Consider the following 10,420-nt stretch of genomic DNA (forward strand, 5'->3'; position numbering starts at 1 on the left):
CAGTGTCTTGGACTCTGTTTCTCTTTTCTCAGTCAGAGTATCTTTTTTCATGTTTTGCTGTATTGATCATATTTTATTGACTTGATTTGTTTATTCACTGTTTTAGAATTCTTTTTTTTTTTTTTTTAGTGTTGTGTGTCTATTTTATTGTGTGCTGATTTGGACATTTATGTCTCTTGATGACTTTAGGCTAATGCATTTGATGTGTGTGAAGTGTTGTTCCCAGGATAAAGGCATTTTCATTTATTTTTGCCTTGGTATAGTAGAGTTTTCCTGTGAGATAATTTTGTTGGTCGAGTGGCATTCTGAAAGACATGTGTGAATGGGTGTGCCTTTGTTGAAGGTTTGGCGTCGAGCTGGCAACTTGGCACCATAAAAATCTACTGCCAATTATTAGCGGACCGGAGTTTCGCTGTGGTGACCCCTAAACGGGAAAAGCCAAAAGACAAACAACAACAACAACAATAATTTGTTGTGAGTGGTAGAATGAGCACGTGCAACAGAGTGCTTAATTATATGCTGTACTTAAAATACATTGGAATATTTTCTAACATCAGACAGGCTCATAATTTATATTCATACTAAAAGGCTGGATGAAATAACTGACTGGTCTTGGCTATTGTCTCTCCATACAAAAAAAAGAAAAAAAAAAGCTATTCTGTCAATTAATTAGAAAAACATTTTAATTTCAGTGCCTTTAAAACTTACTGGTACTTTCAAGAGTGTTGTTTTGAAGGCTTACTGGCTTAATGTTTCTAACAGATTATACTTCAAAAATAATATGACAATTTTATTGCTTCTTTAAAATCATGCCTTGATTGTTTTAGTGATATTTAGAAAAAGTTTTTGCTTCCTTGCTGTACAGCAGACTGAATAACAGAATAATAATTCAGTTACTTGGTTCAAATAGGATTTCTCACCTTTTATTTCAGTGCTGTGTTTAAGTAGTTATTATCAGTGAAAAAGGTAAATTACAAGTATCCATTTTTTGCAAATAAATATCTTCTAACCTTAATCTAATTTTACAGAAAACTGTGACTTTTTTATCAGAAAAAAAATAATTTGATAATTCGGTAAAGGAACAAACACAATTCTATAAAAAATAGTTTTTATTTTATAAACAGAATAAAGCATGGTCCTGTTAAAATATGTTAATTAGGAAACTGAAAAGGCAGATCTGCAGGTGGCTCATGTAGTACCCAGTGCTGTTCATCAGTTTGAGAGCCCTCCGATTTTAGAGCTGTAGCAAGCCACTTGTTAAATTTGTAGAAAGATGTTTGCTCCATCTCTGCAATTTAGGCCACATATCTACAGTCATCACCACTGAAGCTGTAACAGAATTCATTTCTGTACTGGCATTCATAAATGCTGTTAAAAAATGAATACTACTACCGCAAAACTGATCAACCAGCATCTCCATATCACGCTCCCTACCTTGGGAGTGCCCCCTTTGCCCCACCCTAGCTACCGCTCTGTTAAAAGGCATCAGCAATATATCAGGTTTCATCTCTAGAGTTTAATGTGCATGAACATGGTATAGAGGTGTTAATGGGAAATGATCTGTTTTCAATGTTAATTTTTTTGATGTGCAATAGAGAAAACATTGCAGTTTTGCATTGCTATATAATTTGTATTGGAACTTGTATATAATTGCTATGTATACGTTTGTAGGGGTGGAGTCTACTCACACATGGAGGGAGTGAGAAGACTTTGGTGCCTACAGCAACATATATTTTTATATTTGCTGAAAGCAGCATATGGCAATATTTTTTCAAACTATTGGCACTGGACACATTTCATTTTATGGAGCATCAGGAATCCCTGTGAGCTGTGCTGTCAGTTGTACTACAAGGAATCAGTTTATCTGAATGATACAATCACTGGTTAAGGAAATATGACATCATAATATACAATTATAGCCCAGCATGCTTTCTGTCAGTCTGGTTTAGGTTATCAAAAATATCACAACAATAGGAAAAAATTACTTCCATTTCTGAGACCATTCAAGGCACTAATAACTTACACTGTATTATTTATAAATGAACAGAAATGTATTATATGTATATATGTATATATTTTAATCATACATTTCTTCCTTTCTTATTACTCATAGGATCATAGGAGATTACTAGGCTATCAACCTTGAGGTCATTTTAAGCTTAGCAGTTTCAACCCAATTAAATGCTAAGCAGTTTCAACCCAATTAAATGCTACAGAAGTGCTAGTCAGTACCCAAGATTGTATTTAGTAAGGACTGCCCATGTCCAGGAGGGTTGTGGGCACTTAGAAAATCCAAGGAAGGTAGATACACCCCAGCCGTCCATTCCGCCTTCTTCCAGCAGTATAGCTGAATCCTTCATCATTCAACAAACACTTCACTGAAACTATAACATCTCTAAACAAACAGCACTTCCCTACAACAGCCTCCCAACTCCTAGCCCTAACCCCAATCCTCTTTTCTTCTTCACCTCAATACCTACCTCCAACATAAAAAGACTATTGTCAAAACTTAAACCCACCAAACTCGCAACTGTCAACCTCCCCTCTGAATATGTGAAAATTCCAACTGATACACTAGCCTACCCAATTTCAATTCTAATCAACCATTCCATAACAGAAGGCTATGTTCCCTCAATATGGAAAATATCCGACATAATTTCCCTCCACAAAGCCACCCCCTCCATCGACCTCTCCAATTACCACCCCATTGCTATCCTCTCCCCTCTCTCCAAGATACTTGAAAAATGTATCAACACCCAGGTCTCCAACTACCTCCTAGCTAATAATCTCCTCTCCAAAACCCAACATGGTTTCAGGCCATATCACAGCACTACCTCCACTTTGCTCTCATTCACCAACACTATACTTCATCACAAAAACAATGGCCTCTTCTCTACTGCTATATTTCTAGAACTCTTAAAGGCCTTTGAAATGGTATCTCATGAACTTCTACTCTCTACTCTCCACTTTCCCCAACCTCTTCTTCTCACAATCAGCCTGCAAATGGTTCTACAGCTATCTACATGGATGCAAGCAATCAGTAATCTGGGATGATAACCTAACACCTCACCTCCAAGTTCTTCTCAGAGCTCCCCAAGTGTCTATCCTTGGCTGTCTGCTATTCTTACTTTTCACTATCAGCCTACATACTGCCACCACACAAGCATCTCTTATACAGTACGCAGATGACTCTACTCTCATCTGCCCTTCCCTCACTCTACCAGAACTACAACAAATCACACAAGATTCATTCTCTTCTGTAGAAAGCTGGCTATCCAATCCTCAGCTCCTACTCAACCCAAGTAAGACAAAACTTCTCCTGTTCCAACCTTCCAAAGCCGCCCAAAATACCCCCACTTCAACATTCTTGCCAAAGACAATACCATCATCTCTCCATCAGAACACACAAAATTACTTGGTGTGGAAATAGACAACAAACTTAGATCTGACACCCACATGTCTCTCACAATAAAAAAGTTCACAAGAAACTTGGTGCATTATATTGAAGCCACCAGTTCCTAACCAAGGCGGCTAGAATCTCCATAGCCAATTCCCAGCTAATCTCCACCCTACTCTATTCATCCCCCATACTTACCAACCTTAGACAGACAGACCTACACAAGCTGGATGCTTGTTCCAACAAAATTGCTAAATTTGCCACTGGAACCTCCTACCGCAGCTACTATTGTATCTCCCTTAAAAAACTAAACTAGCTAGAACTCCCAAAACTCCTTCACTTTAATCAACTCACCCTTACTCATAAACTTATTAACCACCCCCATAACATCCCTTCCCTTCAAACCCTTTTCCAACCCTATCACTCCACTAGGCCCCTAAGATCAAGCAACAAAAATCAACTCACTGTTATCAAACCCAAAAACTCAGCAGGAGAAGCCATATTTTCATATACCATATCTAAACTTTGGAACAATCTTCCACCCTCTATAACTACTCTACCTTCCAGCAGTCTTTTCAAGACTGCACTCAAATTCCACTTAAATTTGTACTGGCTTTGTCCTTGTTCTAATCAAGGCTAACACCCCCACTTTTACCCCCCCCCACCTAGACTCTTAACCCAACTATACTACAGCCACTACTAACCACAGTCAGAATTATCTACTTGTGTTTACAGACTTTAAAATCTTGTCTGACAGCTTTGTTACTAATATTATAAATGAGAAGAAACTATCTTAACTTGCAACATTTACTGTATATACTGTTGATAATCAATATCTTGTTACTGCATTAAAGCCAACAACCTGTAATATTGTTTATTATTTCTGCAACTTTGTATATCTATTTATCATGTACATGATGTGGAGCTTTTCTCCCCGGGCAACTGCTGAAAAAGGAACTGTGTCCAGTCAGAATTTCTTGGTAAACAAATGTAAATAAAAAAAAAATATATATATATATATATATATATATATATATATATATACATGGGTCTACTTCATATGATCGACAGACCATTTGATCGACATTCATTTGGTCAACAGCTCATTTGGTCGACAACCAGTATTCAAGGCACTTGGAGATTTTCCCCCCTCCCCAATGTTGTGCGACCCTGGAGTTGTTATATATAGTTAGGGGGGTGTGGGGGACACAGCCCTCCACATTGAGGGGTGTATGGGGGGTGTGAGGGGTGAAGCCCCTCACCTATTTTCATTTAAAGGCATGAAAATACAAGAAAAGCTACACATTTTAAACGAAAATACCATGACCCGCACCCTAACCCTAAGGTCCGTAACTACTGCACTATAATCAGTAGTAGCCCATTCGCTGAAGTGGGTTTCGCGGAAGTGCACTTTCGATTAAGTGCACTTTCACGTAACCCTGGGCCTACTGTGTGAGTTCGTAGAAGTGTATTTTCGAACTTATACAGTAGACCCATATATATATATATATATATATATATATATATATATATATATTTTTTTTTTTGAAAGATTAAGTCCCAGATAATGACATGAATGACATTTTCCCAAAAAGAAAATTGCAAAAAGTGACATACCCAAACAATAAAGTTTTCCCAGGGTAAGTAAACACTTGCCCAAACTGACACAAAACATGAAGTGACATAAGTAAAACAGACTTTTGTGAGGGGATATGTCCCCCACACCCCCCAACTATATATACCAAATTTAGGATTGCACTACAGTAGAGAAAAGGTCATATTGGGCAAGTGTTTACTCACCCTGGAAAAACTTCATCATTCAGGTATTTCAGTTTTCGCATTTTTTGTCTCAGGAAAATTATGTTTAGTTATATGGGCATTTGAAGTTTCAAAGTAAACCAACACATCAATATGGGTTCACAGGTTCATAGGTAGGTACTAGACTATTGGCCCTAGGGCCTATATAAGCCTATCCAACAAGGTACCCTGGCTTTCACCACCCAAGAAAATTATTTTCCTGTGCCCCTGTCGAGCAGAGCCACAGAAGTGATCCCCAGGGTGAATTTCCTATCTCCCATCCAATCATCAAGATTTTTCTTGAAGAGTGCTAATGAGGAGCTTTGTTTGATATAGATAGGTAGTTTGTTCCAGAGTACGGGAAGTGTCTGGAACGAGAATCTACCCCTCCAGCATGTTCTGTTTATTGTGATGACAAGGTTTAGGTCCCTAGATCATGTAGCTCAGAGGGATTGAGATTTCTTTAAGTGGAGCATGTCCAACAGTTCTGGGTTTGACATAGCTCTGTATCTTAGGCAGAAATTGCCCCTGAGTAGACAATATGCGATGGAGTAAAGCTGGAGTTTTTTGAGAGCGTCTGCATAGGGCATCTGTTTGAGGCTGGTAATCCTCTTTGTGAGGTATTTCTGTGGCCTTTCTAGTTGTTGTAGATGTCTTGTGAGGTACATACAAAAAAGGGCGTTGTACTCTATAATGAGTCTAATGAGTGACTAGTAGAGGGGAACAGTGACCTCTTTTTTCCTGGATGAGAAACCTTTTGTAATGAGGTGTGCCATGTAGAAGGATTTCCTCACTACTGTGACTATGTGATTATCAAAGGAGAGACTACTGTCCACCTGTGTCTCAAGGTCTGTTTTCACACTTTCAGTGTTAAATACATTACCACCTATGTGGTAGTTCATGGGTACAGAGTTTTTACCAAAGGGGATGACAATGCACTTTTTGGCATAGAGCTTGAGGCCATGGCTTTGACACCAGGCATCTGTCTCAGTGAGGCCCTTTTGTGGGATGTCCACATCATTAGGAGTTTTGATTATGGCTCCTAGTTTGCAGTCATCTGCGAACTTTGTTAGCCAAAGACCTTCTGTGTTAGCCTGTACTTCTGAAAAGTAGATACCAAACAGGAGAGGACCCATTACTGAGCCCTGTGGTACTCCACTTGTCACTGGTCTGAAGTTGGATTTGGAGTCTGCTACTTTCACAGTGTGGGTTCTGTCAGTGAGCCAGTTGGCAGCCCATCTTGTGACATAGGGATTTATACCTAGTTTAGTGAGTGTATCTATATTTCCAGAGTGGGGGGTGGTGTTGAAAGCCTTGGCGATATCTAGCTAGGCTGTGTAAACCACCTTACCCTCATCTACGGCTTTGGTGATTGCTTTAAAGAAGTTTATCAGGTTTAGGAGACATGCTCTGCCTTTTACAAACCCGAAATGGGTGGATTCCAGAGTGTGGAGATTACCAATGTCATTGTTTACAAGTTCCATGATGATACGTTCCATAGCCTTGCAGACCAGTCTCACCAGGCTAATGGGGCAGTAGTTCCCAGGGTCCATGCTGGCTCCCCTTTGTGGAGTGGGATAACCATTGCTCTGCACCATTCAGTGGGCACAAAGCCTGAGGTGACGCTATGATTGAACATGGTACTTAGCTGGGGTGCCAGTTCATTCTGTAGTTCATGTAGAACGCAGCCTGGGATGTTGTCAGGTCCCATGGATGCTGTGTTCTTGGCTTTGGAGAGTGTGTTTTTTACCTGTGCAGCCGTGATTACAGGAATTTTGCATTCTTCTGGTATAGAGATGGACCCTTTAGGAGGTGAGAGGGGGGGTAAAGTTAGCTCTGAGCCTATCTGCCAGGATGTCGGCAATATCAGTAGGTTCTGTATATTTAGTGCCATTGTGCTGTAACTGAGCAGATGTGAGTGTTGCCATTGAGATTCTTGACATAGCTATAGAATGCTTTGTGGTTGTCTTTAGAATCAGTGGTGATTTAGTTTTCGTAACTAGCCTTGGATGATTTTGTGAGGGAATCTCAGATTTTTACTGAGGCTGACCAGGGAGTTCCTCCAAACATGGGATTTTACTCTTTTTTGCAACAGTTTCTTTCTTCTGTGGTAGAATTTGTTTATGGCAGGGGAACACCAAATTGGCTTCCCTTTTTTATGGAGGATAACATCTTGGTTCTGTTAGGGATTGCACGATCCATACACTCGTGTGAGTGCTTATAAAGTGCATTTGTGTAGGTTTCAGCAGTCATACCTCTATTGTCCTTCTGCATAGGTGTCGTGAAGTTTGACACTTCTGTCTTAAGAAGTGTGAAGTTGGCTTTGGAGAAATTTTTTATAGTGGTTTCCCTAATGGGGGGTGGGGGCGGGATGTGGATGCCTAGGGTGACTGTTGTTGGATCTGACCAATGAGGAATTGACCTCTGGTGTGGAACACCAGTTTCCCATGCTGGTAATGACCAGGTCTAGGGTATTACTACCCCTGGTGGGGTGTGGATAAGTTGATACAAGTTGCTGGAATTTATGAATTCCAGAAAACGTTGGGCAAAATAGTTGGTACATGAGTAGTTTTCCCAGTTAATAGTGGGGTAGTTGAAATCGCCCATTATTAGGGTGTTAGGTTGTACCCTAATATTTTCCAGTATATCAAGAAATGAGGAGTGTGAATCCTAGGGCATGGTGGGGGATCTGTAGCAAGCTACAATTTGGATTGTGGTCTTACCCATATTTAGTTACACTTGGATAATCTCGGATGCATTATGGTGAGCAACTAGCCTGGAGATGTGGATATCCTTAATGAATATGGACACACCTCTACCTTTAGTATTTAGGTGGCCAAACTATATATATATATATATATATATATATATATATATATATATACCCATGCATCTATATATATATATATATATATATATATATATATATGTGTGTGTGTGTGTGTGTGTGTGTGCTTGTGTGTGTGTGTGTATATACATATATATATATATAATATGTTTAAATATATATATAGATATAGATATTGTGGTCTACTACTGTAGATCGGAATTACTCTATTTCAAACTACAATAGTAGTGTCCCACTAATGCGAAAGTGCACTTCAACGAAAGTGCACTTTCGCAAAAGTCACTAGAACGAACAAAGGGTTAGGGATTGGGTAATGGATAGTGGATAGCTAGTAGGGCTATCCACTATCCTTAACCCAAGCCCTAACCCTAAGATCCGTGACTACCACACCACAGTTCAGGAAATTGTATTTCCTCCACTGAGCAGTAGTTATGGACCTATTTCCTGTACTGTGGTGCAGTAGTCATGGACCTTAGGGTTAGTTGTTGATAGTGGATAGCCCTACTAGCTATCCACTATCCTTAACCCAAACGCTAGCCCTAAAGTCTGTCACTACCACACGCAGTGCAGGAAATGTCCCATTTGACTTAGTGACTTTCACCAAAGTGCACTTTTGTTGAAGTGCACTTTCGCGTTAGTGGGATACTACTATTGTATTTCGAAATAGTGTAATTTCGATCTATGGTAGTATACCCATATATATATATATATATATATATATATATATATATATATATATATGGATGTGTGGGTCTACTTTGGAGAATATATATATATGTATGTATATATCTTATTGCCATATAATTCTGCACCCAATGATCCCACAAGAACGAAGCCCATAAGACAAGCGAGCATTTTGCCTAGTACTCTGGTCATAATGGATTATATTGTATTACACACAGATGCCCCTTTCACCTGGGTGGACATGGAGAAGATAACTTTTAGTTGCCTATATAGAGAGCTAGATTTTGCCAAGTTACACATGCACTGATGTCACTGCACCACAGGTACCAGTATGATTCTATTATGGCTTATGTGGATGTAAATGATCTGTGGCATACCCCACTTGACTTTATGAAAAGGAACCCTATGGATCTCTCTGAATATGTGCCACTTTACTGAGCAGCATTCTACATTCACCAAAGGATTCTGCCATAGTATGAACAGAAAATGATTGAATTTAATAATTGGCTTAGTTTCTGGGGTCATTCCAGGAGGATCAAATATCTATCAGAATGGAAGGATATGGTTAACAGACCACTGTGTTTTGCTAAAGATGGTCTACATCTAAGTCCCCTTGGCTTTTCAATATTGGCATAGAGCCTTTTTTAGGGGAATGTCAAAATGACAAAATTGCCAACATAGAAAAGGAAATGCAAAGAACTGTAAGGTAATACTGCTCAATGATAGAAGCCTAAACAAGAAACATCACACCCTAAACGCTCTGCTCACCCTGGAGAATGTTTACATCTGTACTGTTATGAAGACTTGCTTTAAAGCTGCAGAACGTACTCTGGCATTGCAAGGCTACAGTGTCTTCCACACATTTAAGCCCACAGCAGCACAGACAGGGGCTAAAGGCGGAAATGTCTCCTGCTACATTTTCAGCAAATATAAGTCCAGATTGGTTAAACAAGATGATGCCCTGGAGTTTATCCATATGCATATCTCTAAAGACAAGTTCTTCACCATGCCCTGGCTAGCTATAGGTCACCCTTTATGACCCAGGAAGCTTAAAGCTCTTACCAAAACCTGCTAGAAGTGCTCATCATCCAAACAAATACATTATTCATGGGAGACCCTAACTAACCATCTACTGTCTGGGAAACATACACCATCTCTAACTCACAAGCACATTTCCTTGCCATTATCAGCATGAACACCTTGGGCCAGATAGCGTGCACTCCAGCCAGGGGATCAAACATAGTGGACCTTATACTCACCAACATGATGTGTCACATCTTCTCTGGTCACATCGGACCACAAAGCTGTTTCCCTTGAAATACAAATCAACCCAAAATACCAAACTAAACCTGTAATAGGAGCAATTCTAAAGTGAAATATATCTTATTAAGTGATAGTTTGTCAAAATTCTCAGCTATCCCAAACCTTAAGAACACAGCTACCTATTCAGAATTATTTACAGAAACCCCGTACAAACATGTAAATAACTAAACTGAGGCTGCTGTACCTACCAGAAGTAAGCCCAGATCTGACACCACAAAACAGACCCCCACTGGTGGAATCTGTAACTTAACAGGATATGTAAGAAATGAAATTAAGCCATGGCCAAAACTCTCATAGAGACAAGAGCTCTCATCCAACTAAACAAGAAACTAAGAGGTCTATCAAGTCCAACAAGGCTAATTACATGGTCA

General features: G+C 39.4%; 1 protein-coding gene across 1 annotated transcript in view; it reads left to right on the forward strand.

The window, feature by feature from the left end:
- LOC122813203 (BMP/retinoic acid-inducible neural-specific protein 3) overlaps positions 1 to 10,420 on the forward strand; it is a 1,411,290-nt gene that overhangs the window by 446,241 nt on the left and 954,629 nt on the right. The gene's annotated exons all lie outside the window — the stretch shown is intronic.

The sequence above is a fragment of the Protopterus annectens genome, chromosome 10.part0, assembly GCF_019279795.1.
Source record: "Protopterus annectens isolate FY-2018-M chromosome 10.part0, PAN1.0, whole genome shotgun sequence".
NCBI classification, from domain to species: domain Eukaryota; kingdom Metazoa; phylum Chordata; order Ceratodontiformes; family Protopteridae; genus Protopterus; species Protopterus annectens.